This window comes from Marmota flaviventris, chromosome 1 (assembly GCF_047511675.1).
Source record: "Marmota flaviventris isolate mMarFla1 chromosome 1, mMarFla1.hap1, whole genome shotgun sequence".
NCBI lineage: Eukaryota > Metazoa > Chordata > Mammalia > Rodentia > Sciuridae > Marmota > Marmota flaviventris.
The window spans coordinates 197503877-197514427 of record NC_092498.1 but is presented as its reverse complement, the minus strand read 5'-3'; positions in this window follow the sequence as shown (position 1 = coordinate 197514427).

Below are 10551 nucleotides of genomic sequence, written 5' to 3'. Positions count from 1 at the left end.
CTCTCCTTGGACCAAACCCAAAGGACTTAAAAAAACAGCATACTACAGGGACACAGCCACATCAATGTTTATAGCAGCACAATTCACAATAGCTAAACCGTGGAGCCAACCTAGATGTCCTTCAGTGGATGAATAGATTAAAAAAAATGTGGCATATATACACAACGGAATTTTACTCAGCATTAAAAAAGAACAAATCCATGGCATTTGCAGGTAAATGGATGGTGTTGGAGAAGATAACGCTAAGTGAAGTCAGCCAATCCCAAAAAAACAAATACTGAATGTTTTCTCTGATATAGGGAGGTTGACTCATAGTGGGATAGGGAGGGAGAGCATGGGAGGAATAGATGAATTCAAGAAAGGGAAGAGGGGTGGGAGGGAAAGGGAGGGGGCAGGGGAGTAACAAGGATGGTGGAATGTGATGGTTGTCATTATACAAAGTACATGTATGAAGACTTGAATTGGATGTCAACATATTTTATATACAAACAGAAATACAGAAAAACATGGTATTTATGTGTATTAAGAATTGTAATGCAAAAAAATAATAATAATGTTACCTTAGATTAGGTAGAGGGAAGTGAAAGGAGGGGAAGGCAGGGGATGTGAGGATAAGAAAAATAGTAGAATGAAACAGACATTATTACTGTATGTATGTATGGGACTGTATGACCAACGTGATTCTACAATATGTATACTCAGAAAAATGAGAAATTATATCCCATCTATGTGTGATACATCAAAGTATATAGTTATACTGTCATGTATAACTAATTAAAACAAAGTAAAAAAAAAAAAAAAAGGAAAAGAAAAAAAAATACCCTAGATGCTCCCAGTTTGTCTCCATCACTGGCCCTTCCAACACCAAGCTGGTACCTTTGTCCCCACTGGGTCAGTTTCCTACTGGACTATGAGCTCCATAGTGACTCACACTGATGAACTAGGGTGTCCTGGGAATCATCTAGCACAGAGCCTGGTTCCCAGTGGGCAGGGGAGCAGGGGAGGCTAACATGATCAAAGCCATGGCCCCCAGCCCCGGAACTGATCAAGGTCACCTCCTTAGCCACAAGTGCTCTGGAGCCCTAGACTGGGTACTACAGGGCTGTCATCAAATCTCCAACCTTATCCCAAGGACCGCCAAATCCGAGTTTTCTTTTGCTCCCACCTGGGCAGAACTGAAACATTGTCATGATAACAAGGTCCTGAGACCAACCCAGGTCCATCTCATCCCCATCACATCCCTCCACACAAGGTATCCCAGGAGCTAGAATTAGAACAACACTGATCCTGACCTAGGGGCTAGGAAACCTGAGTTCCAGCCCTAGCACCGTCTCTCACCCACCATGTCACTTGGAACCCTTCAACCTAACTTCTCCAAGCCTTTGTTTCCCCACCTACAAAAAGAACATGCAAATACCTTTCTCATAAGGCTTCTGTGAAGATTCCGAGAGATCAAATATACATTGTAGGAGCTCAGAGAGCATTGGGGCTGAGAGATTTGAAAATCAGCAGATCTGGGGAAAGTGTTCAGAGGCCAAGAAAAGTCAATCCCATGTTAACACCTTTACCCTCCCTTTGGCTGTGGACCACGGCCAAATTGCTTTCCTTTCTTGACAGTTCTTTTTTTTTTTTTTTTTTTTTTCCTACTATAAAACAAACATTTGGACTCATCTCTCCCTGTCACTTAGATTTTAGAACCTGGAGAGGCCTTTAAATGTCATTGATTGTTACCTTACACATTTCAGAAACGGGGACAATCAAGCACAGAGAGGGGAGTTGTCGGGGCTGAGCTAGGATGAGGGACGAGGACCCCTGACTCCAGGCCAGCACCTGGCCCAGCACCCTTCGTCCTCTGTTGATGAGCAGAGTCACAGCAACAGCCACCAAGAGCTGCCCACCTGCCCTACATGCCTTTCTGAAATCAGTCCTCTACATCTGGACTTTGCAGTGAAGCCATAGCTGGCTACTGAGCACTTGCAACATGGGGACCAGGGTGAAAAATGCCAGAACTGCTTTATTAGTTTTATTTAGCTTTAGTTCACTCAAATTTTTAAAAACTGACACTCAAATCCATTATTGAAAAACTTTTAAGTAGGTTTGGGCAATGTGGGTATCTACTTTTTCAATTGTAAATTTTATTGAAGTTAAATACAGATCAAATGTTGCTGATGAAAAATTAGCGTCTGGATTGAGATGTATGTTGTAAATGTAAAATATTCACTGGATTTTGAGGATTCAGTTCAAAATATCTCGTTTCAACACTGAGTCATAGACAAATAATATTTTGGAAATTTAGGTCTTCTATAGTTTGGATAGTAAATGTTTCCTGAAGGCCCATATGTTAAAGGCTTGGTCCCCAAGGCAGTGCAATTGAAAAGTGCTGGAACATTTCAGAGGTGGGGACTAAGGGGAAGTCTGTAGGTCATTGGGGACATGCCCCCAAAGAGTTTTGTAAGCCCCTTCTTTCATCTTTTCCTCCTGACTCATGTTACAATTGAACTTGCTCTGCTGTGCACTTCCACCATAATGCACCCAAAACAACGGGGTCAATAGATCATGAACTGAAGTCTTCAAAGCTATGAGCCACAATAAACCTTTTCTTTAGTTATTTATCTCAAGTATTTTGTTTTAGTGATAGAAAGCTGACAAATACAGGGTCAAAACAATATTATTAAAATTCATTTCACTTTTTTTTTAATTTTAGATATAGCTACTAGAAGATTTTAAATGACTTATTGTGGCTCTTTATCAAATTATTGGGCTCTCATTTATATGGTTCATGTTCTTTTTCTATTGTACAACACTGGTCTAAATCTTCAAAGCAACTCAGTGGTGCAGGACTATTATTTGTTACCCTAATCTCACAGATGGAGGGACCTAATACAGCAGATGCCACCTGTGTCCAACCCCATGATATCATCTCACTCCTTCTCAGGGTCTGCTGTAGTTTGGGTGAACAGAATACATACTGAGAGCTTCCTACCTCAAAAACTTGCATCCTTTTACCTCAAGAGTGTGGGGGGGTGTTGAGTTAGTGCTTCCAGTAACAACACCCAACCAATGGGAGTGTAAGGATTGTTGGGCAAATGCCCCACATTCTTCACCCCAGGTGAAGCTTGCTCTGCATTATCTCTCAGAGGGTCTCCAGTAAGATTAAACTCCAGGTCCATGAAGTTTATCACTGGGATGCATGGATGGCATATAAAAAATCAATTAGTGTGATACACTACATTAATAAGGACAAAATCATATGATCATCTGAATAGATGAAGAAGAAGTACTTGACAAAATTCAACACCCTTTTAGCTGGGCATGGTGGTGCACACCTGTAATCCCAGCAACTAGGGAGGCTGAGGCAGAAAGATTGCAAGTTTGACGCCAGCCTCGGCAACTCGGCAAGGCTCTAAGCAACTTAGTGAGAACCTATCTCAAAATAAAAAAATTAAAAGGCCTGGGAATATGGCCTAGTGGTAAATGCCTGTAGGCTCAATCCTCAGTACAAAAAAAGAAAGGAAGGAAGGAGGGAAGGAAGGAAGGAAGAAAGGGAAAAAATCAACACTCTTTCATGATAAAATTTCTCCGTAGACTTAGAAGAAAAATACATCAATATATTAGAAGGAAAACACACCAACATATATGAAAAGTTCCCAGCTAACATCATAATCAATGTTTTTTTTTTTGTTTTGTTTTGTTTTTTAATGAAAGCTTCCTCTAAAATCAGGAACACGGCAAAGATGCCCACTCTCAACACTTCTGTGTTGGACAGACTTAGCAATGGAAGTCCTAGCCAGAGCAATTAGGCAAGAAAAAGAATAAAAGATCCAAATCATAGAAGTTAAATTGTCCCTGTTTGCTAATGATGTGATTTCTTCTGTATAGGAAACTTGTAAGTCTCCATTTTAAAAAGAAAGCTGTTAAAATTAATAAATGATTCTGTAAAATTGCAGGATACAAAATCAACCTTAAAAAATCAAGTGTAAATTACTATGTGTGTGTGTGTGTGTGCGTGTGTAATCCACTGTGTTTCTAAAGCTCCCTATGGCTTCAAACCCATGTCAAAAAAAAAAAAAAAAAATCCACTGTGCTTCCCCATACTAACAGTGAACTATCTGTAAAGGAAATTAGGATATGAAGCCCCAGTTGCTTAGAGGTAATTATGTTCCTCCTTCCCATTACTCACTCCTCTACCCCCTCATTACGAACCTGGGATCCCCTTCCGGTTAAATCACTTGCATTCAAATGCTTGTCTCAGATTCTGCTCTTGGAAGATCACACAGGAAAGCATGAATGTGCAGAGAGTGAAAGACATTCAGAGGTCAAATAAATAGTAAGAGACAGACTGGCAATTTGATCCCAGGCCTCTGACATCATATCCTACTCTCAAAAGCTGCCTCTCATGAAGTAGTCACAAAGTTCCCCACGCAGGAGGCTGGACACTCATCTCAAATCTGCCCACCCTTGGAGCTGACCCCAGAGCAGAAAATCCCTTCTCTGGATTCACATGATTCTCTGATACCAAGAGGCTGAGCAGAACCATCCCCTAAAGGCCTAGAACAGAACCCACCTGGCCTGCCCAAGCAATTCCCTCAGCCAGAGGGAAGCCAGGACTGCCAGCCAGTGCCTTGAAGGGCACTCGTCTTTGGACCAAGAGGACATAGCATTTGAGACCTGGAGAGGCCACAGGTGGCTAAGGTCCAGGGAAAAAACTTACTTACCTTATTCATTTAATGAGTTCACTGTGTGCCAAACACTGTTCTAAATGCATATTGTGTATCTATACTTATAACTACACACACACACACACACACTTTACTTATTCATTTATTTAGGATTAAGAAACTTGCCAAAGTCACACAGCTCCTAAGTGTCACGTGTACAATTCAAACCCAAGCAGTCTGGCTCCGGATCATTCCTGAATCAACTGCCAGCTATTCACTCTGGGCTCCTCCTTAGATTGGAGGGAGCCTCCGGCATGAACTTCTGCCAGTCCTCCACAGATCCCCCTTGGAGGGAAGGACTGGCAGGAAAAGGCCCTTGGAGACTGAGAAACAGTAGGCTCCAGAAGACGGACTGTAATAGCCTGAAAACAACCTCCCCTCCCTGCACCTCTCTGCCTTTGGACAAGGATGGTGTAATCCACATAGTCACTCAGCCTCAGTGTATGTTTGTATTCCCAGCCTCATTCCCAGAATGATTTGAGAGGGCTCCAGAAGACAGATGCAATGTATCTCTGCCTTAAAGATGACGGATGGAGAGCAGGCCTGAAGAATCCCAAGCAAACACAGCCAGCCAGGGCTCATGGGTGACCTGGCCTGTGCCTGATTTACAGACTCAAGGGAGGCTTTACTACTTCACTTGAGCTTTTTTTTTTTTTTCTTTTTCTTTTTCTCTTTTTTTTAGACAAGGTCTTGCTAAGGTCCCTGGGCTGGCCTCAAACTTCCAATTCTCCTGCCTCAGCCTGTTAAGTAGTTGGGAATGAAGGTGTGCACCGCATGTCCAGATACTTTCCCCAGTTTTAAAAGTGAAATTCCCTTGTCTTGGGAAACTCCTCAGAGACAGACAACTGGGAGAGCTGATCATCCTCATTACACAGAATGTAAGCCACAAATTCTCCTTCCTTGGAGAAGCCTAAAAATTTGGCTTGGAGCTTCCTAGCAGCCAAGCAAGCCAAAGAGGGAAATATCATATGTTATAAAAGTTTAGTGTGTGTAACAGCACAACCCAATGATAGAAATGTGCCGTACTGTCCAATATGGCACTTTCTAGTCACAAGTCTCAAGAACACCTAAAATAAGGCTACTGAAGAAGAACCAAATTTTTCTTTTCTTTCCTTTTCTTTTTTTTTTTTTTTCTGTGTGTGTCTATGGTATGGTGTGGTGTGTGTGTGGTTCTGGGGATCGAAACCAGGGTCATATGCCAGCAATACACTACCACTGAGCCACAACCCCAGCCCCTATTTTATTTTACTTATATTTAAATGTCAATAGCTCCACACGACTAATGGTGACTGCATGGAACAGCACAGCTGTATTCGAAAAAAAAAACAAACTAGATGTCCAGGAAGAGCCTCTTTCTTAATATTGAAGCCTAAGGAATTTCTCCCATGACTTATCACCCTTCAAGAGACTATAAAAGGAGCTTCCCTGAGTGCTTTTCTTTCCTCATGTTTATAAAAGCTGGCACTTCTCAGCACTTGGGTGTACTTAACTATGTGCTGAGCACGGTCAAAACCCTTTGCATGCAGACCACCATGGTGCATATCTGTAATCCCAGTGACTTGGGAGGCTGAGACAGGAGGATCAGTGAATTTGAGGGCAGCCTCAATGACTTTAGTGAGACCCTTAGCACCTTAGAGAGACTCTAGCTCAAAAGTAAAAATGTAAAGAGCTGTGGGGGTATATAGCTCAGTGTCAAAGAACTCCTGGGTTCAATCCTCAGTACCAAAACAAACAGACAAAAAAAAAAAAAAACCACTTTCATATGTTAAATCTCTTCAATTCTCAAAACTACCCTAGAAGATAGGCACTTTCACTGTCGGCAGGGAGAAGGCTCCTCCTAGGACCCCCCTCCTTTCCTGGCCTGAAAGAAGGGCATATAGCATTCCCCTATGCCCTGGGAGAGACAGGAGCCTGGCAGGTGGAGGGACAGAAAAGAACAGGGGAAGAGAGAAGGGGTTCCAGATGCCCCCACTACCACCCCCCAGGTGACGGTGCATGACTAATGTCGACTCCATGGAAAAAGTGAGCCACATCTGGCATCATCCACTGGCCCCAGAGGGCATTTGGGTCGTCAGAAGGAAGACCACGTCTGCAAGGTAACACAACACACCAGACCAGCACACCCTTAGACAGGAGCCAGCCAAGCCTCCCACCTGAGACAAAACCCTCTTTCCTATTTGCTGTGGATAATACCTTGATGTCCCTCCACACTGGCCCCTGTGCAGGATCCTGAAGGCTGCCAGGTCCCTGGGGCTCCAGGCAGCCAAGAGGAGGCAGGTGTGATTCTCCCCACCCCCATCCTGTCTGAGACTGGGAAGCTGATGACTCCAGGGTCAGAAATAACCCCACAGTCAGCTCCCACACGCCTCGCCTCCCCTCCCCTCCCCTCCCCTCCCCTCCATTCCCGGGAAGTCTGGGCCCTGAGTCAGAGGGAAGAGTTCCGAAGTAGACAAGGACCCGGATGATGGGGTATGGAGACCACAGAACTCTTTGGTAGGATTCTTTGGAAAATCAGGCCTAGCAAAGAGCTGAGGCCTGGTCATTCAGACGGTTCCCTCAGTCTGCTTCAGTCAAGGCTGTGGGGCATGAGGAGGAATGGACAAGAGAGGGGAAAGTTTTGGGGAACCCAGGAGAAAAAGAGCTGGGCCTTATTCTCAGAGGGGTTCCTGCTGGGGACAGAGAAGCCCGGCCCTGCCCATGGGGAGCCTCCAGTCTCCTGGCATGGTGGCACACAGCAAGAGTCAGAGACCAGTCCAGCATAGAGACAGGAGGCTCAGAGGATGAAGGAGCAGGGCCACCCCAGTATCAAATGCTCCTCCTTATTCATTCCTTCAAAATAGTCTGGACACCCCCATCCCACACCACAGTTGAGTCACTGACTGTCCCCAATTCTCAGAGAGGACTTTAGATGAATGGAGCTCTCTCCATTCCCTCTGTTGCCCCTCCCCAACCCAAAAGACATGTAACTGATTCCCCGGGATGGCAGAGTGACTTCCACAAGCCCTAAAAATAGCGGCACCACTTAATAGTCTGAACATAGCCTCCCTCGCCCGCCCCCTCTCCGGCCCACCCCCTAACCAGCAAAATAAAGGCAGCTGCTGGGGCTGGCAGAGAACAGAGACCCAGAGACAGGCAGTGAGAAGGTAGCTGACCAAGCCACAGAACAGAACCAACCCCACCCGAGAATCTCCAGCAGGACGACAGACGCTTAGGCCACACCTGCTACAGACCCCAAACACCCCACCAGCCAAGCCGGACCCTCGGTAAGTAATCTCCCTTCTTGTCAAGAACCAGCCATGCTGGTTCTTGAGGCTGGGGCCCTCTGCACCCTGTGCGATGTGTGTATCGGGGTGGAACCCAGGAGAGAAGGAGGTTGAATGGTAAGAACAGGTGTTGGTGAGTGGAAGAGTTTCTGAGATAAAGAATCCACAAAGAATGTAACATGAGTTTGTAGGAGTCCCACAGGAGAGCTCAGAGTGGCTGCCACAGGCCTAGGCTGGCCAAGGGGACAGGCGTTTGCCTGGTGCAATTCAGAAAGGCTTCCAGGAGATGGCCTGGAATTTTTTTTTTTGGGGGGGGTGGGTTGTGTGTATGGTGCTGGGGATTGAACCCAGGGCCTTGTGCATGTGAGCCAAGCTCTCTACCAACTGAGCCATATCCCCAGGCCTGGAATTTCGGTTTTTAAAATACAGGTATGGAGCTCCTCGGATTTCAAGGATTCCTCTCAGGGAAGCCTCTGGAAGTCCCAAAATCTGGAGGAAAAAGTGACAGAAGAGACCTGGGAAGGAGCCAGGCAGAGTAGGGACAGTAGATTAGGCCTAGGATGTAGCCTAGGATGGTCCCCATGCCCAGCTGTTGTGGGTGAAAGTCTTGGCATATCTGGTACCAGCGATATCTCCCTAGGGCTGGCCTGAGTTCAGCTCCCCACATATAATGTCCTTGAACCCGGGCGGGATGCCTGTAACCCAGGCCATCATCTTGACTTGTGGGAAAGTCCTCAGGCCAGAGATGGTAGGCATCGGGGCAAGGAGACCGAATCTGAGTCTGCCCAAAGGTATAGAGCAGGCCAGTATGGGCCAAGGATGAGATGGAGACAGAGGTGAGTCATCCAGAGAGGCTGACCCAGCCCCAGGAGCCCAAACTCTGGGACAGTTCTTGGGGCTCACTCTTCCCTAAGCCTGGTCCCAGTTCTGAATTCTGCCCTCCCAGGCATCAGGCCAGACAGGAGTGGAGGTGGGCAGGCCCAGAGTCAGGAAATCTGTGTCAGACTTTGCCACTGCCTTGATGAGCCTCCCTGGACAGCTCCTTTCCCCTCTTTGGGCCTCAATTTTCCCCCTTTGAACTTCTTCATTAGAGGTTAGATTCAATGACCTCGGAGGATTAGCTCTGAGGATTCCTGGACTCTGTGCTATCAGCTTGCGATCCTAGCAGGGATTCTGGAGATTCCTGGGAGTGGGGGTGGGGTAGAGTTGGTGGCCTGTAGATGACATCTGCTCATCTGACATCTGGTGGTGACAGTCTAGAGCAGAGGTGGGGACAGGCATGAATTTGGTTTTGGCAGGAAATCCTTATCACAGCTCAGATACAGAAGGAAACCATGCAGAGGACTGATGAGACTCACACCACAGGTTTCAGACCTTATACTCCCTAGGGCTCTCATGCCTTTAGTGAAAAGGCCAGGTGTGGGTGAGGTGGGGCAAGTAGGTCTCAGTTTTCCATCTCCTCCTTCTGAGGTAGCCATAGGAAGAAGTCCTGTCTCCTACCTGCTGCCAGTGTCCTTGTACCTACCCACACCCCAGGCCCCTTTGGCCAGGGGGAGGTCTCTAGGCTCTAGCACCTGGTTGGCCTGCAGACCAGAGTCCTGGCACCAACTCAGAAGGCAGGAGGCAGGGTCCTCTAGGAACCACGGGTAGTGCAGGAGATGACGTGGGCCACAGGCACCCAGGATCCCCAGTGGTGGAGCCCAAACGTCCCTCCAAGCACAAGGCTCCTATTCCAAGGCCAGGACCTCAACTATATTTAGTACCAAGTGTGGAGCACAGTAGTGGATCAGAGGCAGCAGACGGGGGTACATGCTTCTCATTCTTGGCCTACTGGCCTCTGGGGACTGTCATAACACCTGTCACGAGACAGATAAGACATACATGAGACAGACCAGAAGGGCTTGAGGGGCGGGGATAGAGTGGAGAAAGGTCACACCTTGATAGAAGTTGACTGACATGAAGAGGGAGGGAGAAGAGGAGCCAGCTTTGGGGTCGAAGTGGGTTGAGGGCCTTCAGGGGTTGATCTTAACCTGAGACCCTGCACCCCAGCAGACCTGAAGCTGTGCTTGCTTACACATGATTGGGGAGGGGTCTCCATGAGCACGGGGCAGGCTGTTTCTGCAGAAAGGACCCTGATCCACAGTCTTCCCTCCCTGGAGATGTCACCTTCATATTCTCCTAAGTGGCCTGCTGAGGAATAGAGGGGGGACTATGGCCGATAAGAAAGCTTCACATCCCCTACCCTCTTATTTCTTGGGAATCAAGTCCTAAATTGGGAATCAAGTCTTAGGGACCTCATGCCGGCACTGCCTGCCACTTGTTTGCCAAGATCTGACTCTGGGCCCCAGTTTCCTCATCTTTAATTATAAAGGGTTGGTCTTCATCTCCCTGGGCCTGAGAAAGTTTGGAATTGAGACCCCAGAGGTAAAGGTTGGGCAGGTTCTAATCAAAGTGCTCAGCACGCCCTCTAGTGTTCTTTGTACGAATTTCCTCTCGATGAGAAATCGGTCACCCTTTTAGGGACCTACCTCTTGAGACTCCTCAGTCAAGATTACCCCAGGTCACTCACT